This window comes from Corvus brachyrhynchos, unplaced genomic scaffold, assembly GCF_000691975.1.
Source record: "Corvus brachyrhynchos isolate BGI_N302 unplaced genomic scaffold, ASM69197v1 scaffold114, whole genome shotgun sequence".
Lineage (NCBI taxonomy): Eukaryota > Metazoa > Chordata > Aves > Passeriformes > Corvidae > Corvus > Corvus brachyrhynchos.
The window spans coordinates 7,307,373-7,319,424 of NW_008238337.1; the positions used below are offsets into that span (position 1 = coordinate 7,307,373).

The 12,052-nt window shown below is 41.4% G+C and overlaps 1 protein-coding gene and 1 long non-coding RNA gene across 2 annotated transcripts in view; both read right to left on the reverse strand.

Annotated features, from left to right (window-relative positions):
* Positions 1 to 12,052, reverse strand: part of ZDHHC8 (zinc finger DHHC-type containing 8) — a 111,077-nt gene that overhangs the window by 40,096 nt on the left and 58,929 nt on the right. The gene's annotated exons all lie outside the window — the stretch shown is intronic.
* LOC108446876 lies at positions 11,144 to 12,030 on the reverse strand. The gene is made up of 3 exons (XR_001862218.1): positions 11,926 to 12,030; positions 11,810 to 11,837; positions 11,144 to 11,294 (listed from the first exon to the last, which is right to left on the reverse strand). It is a non-coding gene; the product is annotated as an uncharacterized LOC108446876 (long non-coding RNA).

A 12,052-nucleotide genomic window follows, 5' to 3' on the forward strand; every position in this document is an offset into this window, starting at 1 on the left:
GCAGGGTGGATCCCCCCCCAAAAGTGGATGCTGCCAGCCGGTATTGGGTAATTAACTGCAGTCTGGTAGAAAAATTGTATTAGCACAGCCAAGCCTCATATCAATCTACCAGGTCAGTGCAAATCTGCAATGCAGATGCAGAAGCCTATTTAGTCAGTTTGCTTAAGTATTTTAATTTCAATAACTGAAGTAACTCTACCAGTTCGCTGCTCAGCATCTTCCACACTGAGGCAAATTCTGCAAATTTGACCTTAACTCTTGGTCACTGAGTGCTCGGTGTTGAAATACCCCTGTTTGAAACAGGGACAGTGGTCGTGCCTGCAGTGTGTGCAGACTGCTCAGAGACTGACACACACCAACTAAATAAGCATAAAGAAACACAGTGCTGTGGGTATTATAACCATTAAGTGCTCCCTCATCTCCCACCACTACAGATATGTTAGAGGAAAATGGGTCGAGGAAAATGGGTCAAGGACACTTCAACTTTCAGATACTTGTTTAGATACCCGATCTCAATGTGGCTGAAAACTCTGGCCCCTCAAAGCTTTGGTAACCACTTGCTGCAACTCCACTGTGTCAGGCTCCAGGTCCACTCCATATTCATATATAAGCCAATTATAATGCGGACTTTGCAATTCATTGATAATATAAAACAGACTAAGAGACTAACACGTCTACCTAAGTATGCAGGAAGACAATTTTCCCCGGGTATAAGTGCATCCCTTCCTTCTGATCAAAGATCTGACAGGAACAGGACTGTAGTACAAGTACAGGAACCAAAAAACTACCTGCCAGCACAGCTGGAACTGAGCAACAACAGCTGGAGCCAGCCTTGACCCTGGTCAAAAGGACAGACAGAAGCCTCAAATCCTTCCCTTCTAGAGAAGAAGGGCAGCAGCACTGTCACCAACATCTTGCTGCACCAGCTGGCCCTGTCTACAGAGCAGCACACGGAAAGGAAAGCAGGACTTCTACAGCTTTCCCTAAAACATGCATTTGCATCAAGGAGTGAACTAGTTAAACCACTGTTCCATGCCAGCTGATAAATTCTGTCCAGAAACCAAGTAAGCATTTTGAAAAAGGTTTGATTACAGCTGCCTGGGGGCCTGGCAAGATGCAGGAAACTTATGTGACCCACTTATATTGCTCATCAGAAGCCTCTTCCTAGCAGACGGTGAGATGGTGCATGAGGACAGCCAGAGAAACTTCAGGGGAAAGCTCTGCACAGAAATATTCTGCAGTTAGCTGTCTCTGACGTTCATTACCATCACCATGTAGCATCACAACTCTTTTGGGCTTTTGACTACCAAGGATACTAAAGCTTCCTCATGCAATTCCTCTAACTTTTGATTTGAACTTGTTTCCTTCAGTGGAGCTTTCTCTTAACTCTGAAAAACTCTGCATACTAATAATGTGTCAGGAATACTCCCTGTGCATAAAGAATTTACATACTATGCAGCAAGAAACTTCTACAATTGTTTACTTCTGACCAGAAAGAAGGCTCAGAAAGAAGTCCCTGATGGCTTGTAAGTGGCAGCAATGGTAAAGTAGGAGTAAAATGCTGCAGCCATGAAAGAGAAAAATAATCTAGTTGAATCATGAAGTAGATGCTTGGAACATATGTCAAGGCCAGATCAAAACAGCCAATTGTTGCTATTATCTACTTAATCTTCTGTTGTGTGGAAAAGGGAGTTAGGAAATTCTTTTCAGCCAACGCGTCTGTCTAAGCCAATGCCCAAGGCAAATAATGCTCTAAACAATAAGGCATTTTGTTCAACTCTGCAATAAATATTAAATTTGCAAAGACAGCTGTTTGGTGGCTGTCTCCTCCTGCAATTTCCAGTCAATGCTTCATATTTACATAAATGGATAACCATACATAATCCCCCCACCCTCAAGTCTCAGCTCCTTGAGAGAGAAGGCAAAAGGGTAGAAATTGGGGCTTAGAAGTTTAATCCTTGAAACAAAAAATACACTGCTTCCTTGAGAGCTGCCACATGGTGTCTGTTTGAAAAAGTGACATTTGTGGATTTTTACTTTAAAGTTATTGAAATCTTTTCACAAGATTATCAAGCACAGAACAGTTTCATTACAGAAGGATCTCTAGCAGAAGAAGGAATTGACAGGAGCAGCTCCTGTAGCATGGGAACTCAGAACAACCACAGGTCAGGGCAGCAATCTTTAACCTTTGTTTTCAGGGGAGCCTGACCTTGACAAATTACCAGCAGCATCTGACTGTACCATGAAGTGGTCCCTGATCTTTTAGCAGCTGTATTATTCATACAGTAGATTAACATTATTGTTTGCCCTACCTATTGATTGTGAAAAGCTAATAAATCAACTTTGGCTGAAAAAAGTACATGCAAATCCATGCTATGATGCTGAAGATATTGGCACAACAAGTCAAATCAACCCAGAAACCTTAATCGAAAGGGACACTACCCTGAAAGTACACTTACCTTCCTCTAAACTCAGTAAAGTTCTATCATCTGGACAGGAGTATAGAAGTTTTAAAATACTTAATAACCCTCAAAATGCAAGGTTCTGGAAGCTCACAACTCTTTGCCAGGCAGTTATCCATTCTTGCACTCACACCAAACTCTACTAAACTTTCCATTCCAAGAGCACCGGAGTCCCTGGAATGAAGATGACTGAACATGGTTGTTTGCAGATACAGGAGCAGACAGACAGAGCCTCTCCACCATAAGCATTCCCACCCACGACCAGATTTCTGCATGATGGCTCAGAACATCGGGGATGCTCACTGCTGAAAACTCTGAGAATAAAGAAGTTTTGAATTTAACACCATCCTTCTGAAAAAAAAAGTATTTTTTTTTCTGTATGATTCAATGCAAGGCACAAGTCCTTGTGTTCAGTGGGATGAGTACAAATCTTTAACTTGATTTGGATCCTCTGCCATTTCCTTCTAAAAGCTAACTTGCATATGGCCACACTAAGGCTAAAATAAATACATTCTAATGTAACCACAGACCATCCATGGACTGAATCTACAGCACAAAAACTCAGGTGTCTGACATGCTCCTGAAACTGCAGATGCTTGAAATGTTAAAGGAGGAAAAGCACGTGAGCCCCAGTATAGCTCTTATACCCAGGTGCATCTTGCTTCCCCTTCCCTCCTTCTTCACCAGGCACATGGCCCATGCATTGACAAGAGTGTTTTCCCAGTTTGGTTTCCTGGGAGTCTCTACTGGCTGCACATCAAGCCAAATGTTCACTTTGCTACGAACATAGCCAGGGGGCTTAGAGATGCTCGCCAACCCTTGTTCAACCAGTGTTTCTGTTTTACAACATGTCATGCTTGGTGATATTGAAAGGAAAAGCCAATAAAAGGAAAAATTAATCTTGTGATTAAACAAAACACTTTGGATTGCTGGCTGCTGACACTGGCACCAAGCCACCTTCTTCGAGGACAGAACAGAACCTGTCTGCTGTCTTCACCAACAAAAGGATTTTTACAAAATAAGGGTGTCTTGCTATGAATGATCAAAATGAGCAGCTTGGCAAAAGGACCTGGCCAATCCTCAATTACAGCTTTGTTCTACCCACACTTAAAGATGGTATTGCCCAGTTCCAGAATGAGATTATATGATCCTGCTCTTGCAGAATTTCTGCATGCCATATAAGTCACATCTAAAATCACAAAATACAGAATTTATAGCAAATTTGTAAGAGAATAAGAGTTTGGAAATTTGTTTTTAAGGTAGTTGTATGTGTCAATGCAGTGTACAGTTTGGAAATCTGAATCCTCAGGGCTTGCTAAGCACCTGCTCCCTCAAAAGCAGGCTTATGTGCAATTGAAAGATTTGTGCTGGCCCTTTGGAAAGGGATTAATTCCTTTTCAACTATGCATATTTGCATAAGGTACTGTGCTAGTTATGCGTAAATTGTAGTTTTTGTCATCAGTTATACAATGTTCATTTTTATTCTGACAAATGCTAAAGTTTAATTTAAACACTGCTTAGTAGGTCTCAGGGAAATTCAGAAATGCATATATACTTACTTAATGAAATAAAAAGAGCTCATAAGCACAGTCAAATCAGAACATACTTCTGAGTGGCTTCTCACCATTGCTGTGCTAGAGGAATAGGACAGAAACTTCATACTATAAACAGCAGGGGCTGGGTCTGTTATTTGTAAATGGAACCCAATCCCCTTCCAGTCCTGCTCTCCCTATTTCCACACATTCTTCAGTTAACCATAAAATCTCATCACTTTATACATTAATATTCTCTTAAAGTTGAACAGCACAAGCACTGGACAGTCCTTCCTGGTCCAAAAGCTAATCCAAAGCAGGGCAATGAAGCTGGTGAAGGGTCTAGAGCTCAAGTCCTATGAGGAGTGGCTGAGGGAATTTGAGTTGTTTAGCCTCAGGAGGAAAGGAGGCTGAGAGGAGATCCTCAAGAAGAGGAAATGCCCTCAAGTTGCACCAGGGGAGGTTTAGGTTGGCTATTAGAAAACATTTCTTCATGGAAAGGGTTGTCAAACTTTGGAACAGGCTGCCCAGGACAGTGGCTGAGTCAGCATCCCTAGAGGCTTTTAAAAGCATAGATGTGGCACTCAGGGACATGGTTTAGTGGTGACTTGGCAGTGCTGGGTTAACAGCTGGACTCAATGAGCTGAAAGATCTTCCCAAATTCTATGATCTATGTTTCTATCTACGTCAAATCACGTGAGTGACCAATTAACACCACTACTAAAACCATCAACACCACCTTCACACAAAAGCATTTAAACTGTGATTAAATCCAACCCCCAAACACTGTACGACCTCTCACTTTTTATTTCAATACGGTTGCTGATGTTACAGTGTACCCATTAGTCCTGGCAGCACCAAGGCCCTTCAGTGGATCAGTGATGAATGTCACTTCTTATAATCCAGCTTTCTAAAAACCAGTTCCATCCAGCAGTACACATCTGTCTCCCAACAAATGTGATGACAGAGTTGCTTCCCAGTAATAAATGGTAAAGATACCACTGCTTCCTGAAACAAATACTATTTCTATGAAAACCTCTCAATTTGGTTTTTTTTATGATCTTCAGCCATTCCTTTACTCATCACAGGGGACACTGGAAAGTGTTACTGAGAGGCAAGTTTATGAAGACATAAATAATTCAATCAGAAGAAACTTTTGACCAAATCTTTGATGATGAATAGCAAAATATCACTTTCTGGAATCAGTGTGTCAAACTTCAAATGGTCGTGGCAGACAAAAATGGTTCTGAGACATAAATCCCATAATCTGACATGGAGTACAACCTGCCTGTGTGCTTCCCCTACTGAAGGAACTGTAAGAAGCTTTTATTCAGCTCACCAGGCAGAAAAAATCATGTGTCAGTAGAAAAGTTGTGCTACCTAATGCTATGAATCTATAAAGGTGATGAATAGCCCAAATGTTGATGCAGCTGGTGAGAAGATGCTGTCAGATCATTAAGCACAGCCAGGTGATTTGTCAGTGTTCAAAGACGCAGAATTTCCCATCTTCCACTTCCTCCCTCGGGCTCCTTGCACATGCACACATCCTCCAAAGCGATCTTTCATTACAGCCTGAAAATCATATTTTATCTCCTCTTCACCCTACTCACAAATCTGCCAGGTTTCCAGGGATGATTTTCAGCTCATTCTCTCCTTTCTGAGAGAGGCTGGGTCTGAGCACAAACCTTTATTAGCAAGTTTAGGCTAACACACTGCACCATGATTATCATGTCTACTGTTCTAAGGAAATTCTTTGCTGCTGCAGTAGCTGAATGCATGTGGGCTTTTTTTCCCCCTCTCTTGTGGCTATAGACAATAAGTACTGCTGATGTGTGCTTTTCACAGAGCAGCAGATTGATGTCAGATTAATTCTAAAACCTATTTTATCAGATTAGTTTGATTAGCTTGGATTTCACATCTGTTCTGTAAGATACACTAAAAATCTCTCTCCAGTTTAACTTCTGGGAGAAAAAGCAGTGAATTCACAAATGTATCCTAACAGAGACATAAAACTCCTCCTAAAGAAAAACCCAGAAGTGAGAGGCACCAAGGCAATGACAAATGGAAGGAGTAAAAGCACAGATAAGCATGAGGAAAGCTCCTCCATTAACACTCTACCATGACCACTTTGTTAAGCAGCATTGCAAGATCACACTGAACTTTTTTACTTATGTAAGCAGTCCTGCTTGGGCTAGAATGACTGAGCAACCTGGCAGGGATGTTCATGGTTTAGTCCCACAGACACAGGTAATTGGAGCATTCTTCATGTTGCTCACAGGGTGGATGCTCTTCTGACTTAACCATAATGCTGTAACTGAGACATCTCACTGGAGACAAGAGGAACAGACACAAATACAATGTGAGAAAAGGATCTTCAAAAACACTATACAGAGCAAGTATTTTTCACACTTGTGCAACTAAGATAATTTCTACTGGAAAAATCCACACCTGCTGCAGGCTAATATTTTGCATGTAGTGAACATAAACCTGAACATGGAGGTTTCAACTGTGACACACAGAAAAACAGACACCTTTACATTCTCAAAGCAAGCAAACTTTTGACTGGCTAGGGGAGAGTTGGAGACACAGGAACCTCATGTTTTGGTCTCAACTGACTGCCTTCCTGTAACTCAGCAGCAGCTCTGCACTGCATTAATCTTACTTTGCAAATGCTCCACAACATGGACTGGCTGGCCTTCAGGACAGTAAAAAAAAAACTCAAGTGGAAACTGCTTGTGTTTGCTCAACACTTCATTTTCAGGCCACTTGTCTTCTTGGTATTAACAATGCCATGGCAATTCTACTGTAGAACAAATTCCTTATAAATATGGATTTCCAAAACTGAAATGTGTAGGTAATAAAAACAGCAGAGACACAAACCCACAAGTAGGATCACGTTTAAGACTGGTTGCAAAATGTGACTTGACTGGCAACTCTTCTTAACATCTTTATAAATTTCATGTATAAGAAATATGCATTTAGACAAAACAGCAAATGACAAAAGTAGCATTTAAAGACTCAAATGAATGCAAGTCGCAGAAATGTAAATAGAATATTTTATTATTGCACTACATTTTCAGGCTGCATAAGTAAGTGTACATATATTGGTGGCTGTACTAAGTCACTGTGACAACTATGACTTTATTGTGGCAACAAAATGCCAAGAAATCCCCGGAGATTTAGCAATATTTTCTGACACCACAATCCTGCAGCTATCTCCACAAGCAATTACATGAAAATGCTGCACTGCCTCCTGCTACATTCCAGAGAGCTGTATCAGGCAATTCAGCCTGCCCAAGAAAAACACTGACGATGTACAGCCAGTGACTGACAGCTGCCAATCAGCTCTAACCCACCACGACCTCCTGAAATGGTTCAGATAGGCTGGCAAGAGAAATACTACATTGCATTACCCCTCAGATGTCAAGAACATCTTCCAAACAGGTTAGTCTTCCTGAAAAGGAAACCTATATTCTTCAAGGGGTAATAAAATAGAGTTGTGGAAGATGCCAGGTTGTTTTGCACTTTCTATGCCAACCCTCCCTGCCACCCTCACCACAGAGAGAGAACTGGGCTATGCTTTGGGGAGCGTGGCAGCAGCTACCAAGAATATCCAAAGGGGAGATGCTCCGCTGAGTCTAGTCAGGCATCCAGTCTGCTGCTATCAACTTCTTGCTCGGCTGGAGGAGAGGGAAGCTTGTAGCTGGCTGAGATGCACCAGTGCTGGCATAAAAAAAAGCCCTCGGAAGGGAACAGAAAGAATACAGACGCTTCCCAGGGAATAAGGCAAAAAACCCCAGTTAGAACTGACTGCCTTGGATTAAGCGTGTAAAGGAACAGTAAGTGAAAACAGAGGGAGATACTGGATGTAGAGGAGAGAGCAGCAAGGCAAAAGTACAGAAGACAGGAAGGAAAGCAAGAGTAAAGGAGGTGGCAGAAAGTGCTGCAAGAAAACACAGCAGTGTTTTCCACAGCAGTGACATACTGGAACCAGTGTGGGTAATTTTTGTTCCAGCAATGGCTTTGGGGAAGACAATTCTTCCACCTTCATTCCCTCTAGTATGGTGCTGCTCTATCAGGCACAGTAAAAATCTCTGCCTCAGAAGGACTACTGGCAACCAACTAAGCTTGTCCTTAGAAGGAAGCAGGGAGCTGAACATGGAAAGGCTTGGCATCACACAAGACAGGTCACTGAATGCTGCTAAGAAATCTTGCACGTCCTCAAGCTCAAAGCTACCAAGGGTACTTCCACAGTAAATTTACAGCATTTCAGTGGTCAAGTCAGAACCATGCAGCCTTTAGCTCTCACAGGTTATTCATACGAAAGATAATGACTAGTTGCAAATTTTGGCTTCTCTTTTTTGGGAAGAGTTTTCTTGCCTAGTTTTGGCTCTGTGTCCACTGTGAGCTGGGTTTAGCTTAAATAGTTGATAGCTCTGCTTTGTCATTCCAGAGCTGGAATACACAGATTTGCAGCTTGTATGTGTGTGACTGCCTCTTCCTCAGGTTGTTCAGACAATTCCTGTGTGTACCAAAGGACATGCTATGCAGGAATCTGACACACAGGAATTGGTTTTAACACATTATTCAGGATTATGTCTGTTTTTATCATGCTTTTCTATTACAAGCAAAATCACTTTCTGAAACTATTAAAGGACCTGGCATCAAATAAAGCAGAGCCTCAATTCCTGCCTGGAGGGTCCATGCTGCAGCATTTGTAGACTCAATCTAAAGGTAAAGTTTGCTGATAGACAGCCAGACTTTCAAACTTCGTTTGCTCAGGCTGTACCAGAAGCATCCACGCTAACACAATTCCAGCAAACATAGCAATCATTTGTTCTGCTTGACAAAGGTCACCAGACATCAGCTTGAATCTCCCACTGAAGTCCCTTTACCAAATTCTGCTTTCAGTGGCAGAACCAAAACTGGTTCACAATAAGCAGGGCCCCATTTTTATAATAAGCAGTCAGGAACATTATGCATTTTTTATACTCTGCAATTTTAAATTTACAGGGTATAATCCTGAAAACTAGGATTAAGTTTAATATGCTTTGAATTCACATGGTCTCATTACAGGATGAAATAATTCTAGACAGACTCTGCACAACTGCATGGTGAATGTACTCAGGGGCCCAGCATGTGACAACTACGCACGTAACTCAGCAATTCTGCCTGGAAAGGAGGGTTCGTATAATTTTACTCAAAGAACCTTTTGATTTCAGTCTTAAGTCTTTTGGCTAACTGATAAATTCTGAACACTAAAGTAGTCTGCCATTTAGCAACAACTCCCCCTAAAGCTATTAGACTTTATTCTGGGGCACAAAAAAGGTACACAGTTTTAAAGAACTTTAAGCTGCTCTCTTTTACTATAGCAAGGTATCAACTCGCTCTTACCTTGCAGTAGGATTTGCAAGGTAACAGCAGGTTGATACCTTGTCTAATTCACAAGTGCAGAGTTATGTGGCTTTTGTGTCTAATTTATACATGGACATTTCCAACTTTCAAAGGGGAAAATGTGATTTAAGTACAAGATTGTCTGCCAAATTCCTCAAACAATCACAGATGTTTCATACATGTCTGACTTAAGAGGGCTGACTGCTGAAACCTAGACTTATCCAAACCACTACAAATTCCTCTACAAGCCATTTGTCTAGAGGCAAACGACGAGATCTAGATTTATGGATCATGACACAAACTTACAAATCTTTACTCTTAGTTTACGATTTAAAAAACATTTAAATATGGAGTTTGTCAGTCGAAGTAGCTTTTGGTCCTTTAATCCTTAGTTCCAGCTTAATGGAGCAGAAGCAGCATTTGTGTTTCCCTGCCTTAATGTGCACTTAGTGGTTGTGTACAGTGCCAGTATCTGCAGCACGAATGCAAGTAACCAAACCTGCAGAATTCTGGAAACAGCAAAGATGAGGAACCTTTTCCCCCCAGCCTCACCAGCAGGAAGAAGAGCCTGCAGGGTTCCCTGCAGAAGGCACTGCTGCTGGCAAACCAACTATTGCCCCTCCGGCCTCCTGAGGAGGTTGCCTGGCATGGCAGGAGCAGAGAGGCTCCTGAAGATGCACCAGCCCAAAACACAGAGTCTGTGGTGTGTGTCAGTGTCACTCAGCTGAGGATGGGGTTTTGTTTCTCAAACAGCTTGTCTTGATGACTGTGGAACAACCCCAGAACTGCCTAACATTCAGTTTCTATTCTAGATTAAGTTGCCCTCAAGTTGCTGTTGCTTGACAATACCAAAAAAGAACCTGTCCTCAGTTTTATCTAATTTACCAAACTTCAGCAGTTTTGGGTGACTGAAGATACAATTTTCAATCTGTGACAAACAAATTTTTCAGTTAAGTTTTTTAACAAGCAAAAGAAAACCACTACTTGCCCAGTTAAAATCCAGTAACTTAATCTTTATGATACTAATGGTGATCATGTTTGGGGCCTAAAATTTGGCAGGGTGTTGCCACTGATTTCTTCAAACCAAAACTTTTAATCATATATTATCCCAATTTTTTAAATAGCTTTAGCTAGTTCAAAACACCATTTTTTCAGTGAATGAGCTATTCAAAAATCCTAATCAGGGACCCATTTTACTAGAAGCTGTATAAACACAGCTGCTAGAAAGGCTCTGGTACATATTGCAACAGAATGGTTTGAATTCTGTTTGGAGAACCTCACAGCGACAACTTAAACGTGTCAAACATGCTTCTGTGGCCCCCAAAAGTGATATTGTTTGATTAAAAATAAACCACAACAAGCGAAATGTAATACTCAAATGCAAAGAGCAGAAGGTGGAGCCAGAGCAACCATGATGCAAATTTATGAGAATTTGCTCTTGAGGAGCAACACCCATGAGTGAAAGAGGAGGAGGAGATGAGGAGGAAAGACAACTCTGAGGAAAGAGAAGTGAAAAAAACCTGAGGCAAAACCAGAGCCAAGGAGGCCACCTGAGAGTTGCTCTGCCTGTGAGAGCACTGCCAGCCCTCGCCATTGAAGCATCTGAGGAACCACTAATTCTGAAGGGAGGCTTCCAGGATTTAGCACTAACATGTGAAAGACTCTTCAAATTGTATTCTGCTTCACTCAGGTAATTTTCTTTCAAAACAATTCACTGCTTTCAGGGTTCAGGAAAAATCCATTGTGGAGCCAAAACCAGATGGGAAAATGTTTAATAACGTGCAGAGTACTCAGTGCCAGGAGAAAGCCCAAACGCAGCTATTTGGAGACAAGGCTCATGAGGCTGCAGGTGGAAAACAGTGAGAGGGCTGGTCCAGGTAGCTGCTTCCACAGGCTCTTCTGGATGCTGCAAAAAAAGATCAAATACAGGTTATACACACTTTGCAGTGGTTTTAGTGAGTGGGGTGGGGAATGGGAAGGTTATTTGGTTTATTTGCTTGGTGCTGAAATAGCTCTCAGTTGCAGCTACAGAGAGCTATAATCCCTGCAATCATTTCATTGTGTCACAGAAACATATATTTGAGATAGTCTGGCTGGGATTTATTCAGTACATATAACAGCAGCAAGGAGTTTTCAAAAAAGGGTCTGTGGTTGGATTGATGGACATGTAATCACTTTGGAAGGCAAGATGAATCACTCAAACTAGTAGTGTAAAGCAAAAATACACACTGAATTCCCCTCAGCCAAGGAAACAAAAGAATAATTTATCACATTCTACATGAACTGGGGGGAAAAAAGGACCAGAAAATTTTCCAAGACAACTGACTTCAAAGAGTGTTTGAATTTCATATTCAAAGGATTTCTAGGAAGAATCTTTTTGGAATGGATGTGAAATTTGTAATAACTCACTACACAGCTTACCTTCTTGCTGGTACTTGAATTCTCATTCCTAGGAAAAAAGAGGAACATATCAGTGTTGCATCACCAGGCTGAAGCTGGGGGTGTTCTTAAGAGAATTTTCAAAAATATCTACTTACCAAACTCTGTGCCTCTCAGGTGAGGAAGGTCCCTGTAACTTGGATTCTTTTGACCATCTTCAATTAAAAAAAAAAAAAAGAAAAAAAAGAAAAAAAAAAAAAGAGGGGGGGTCCATTACAAGATCGC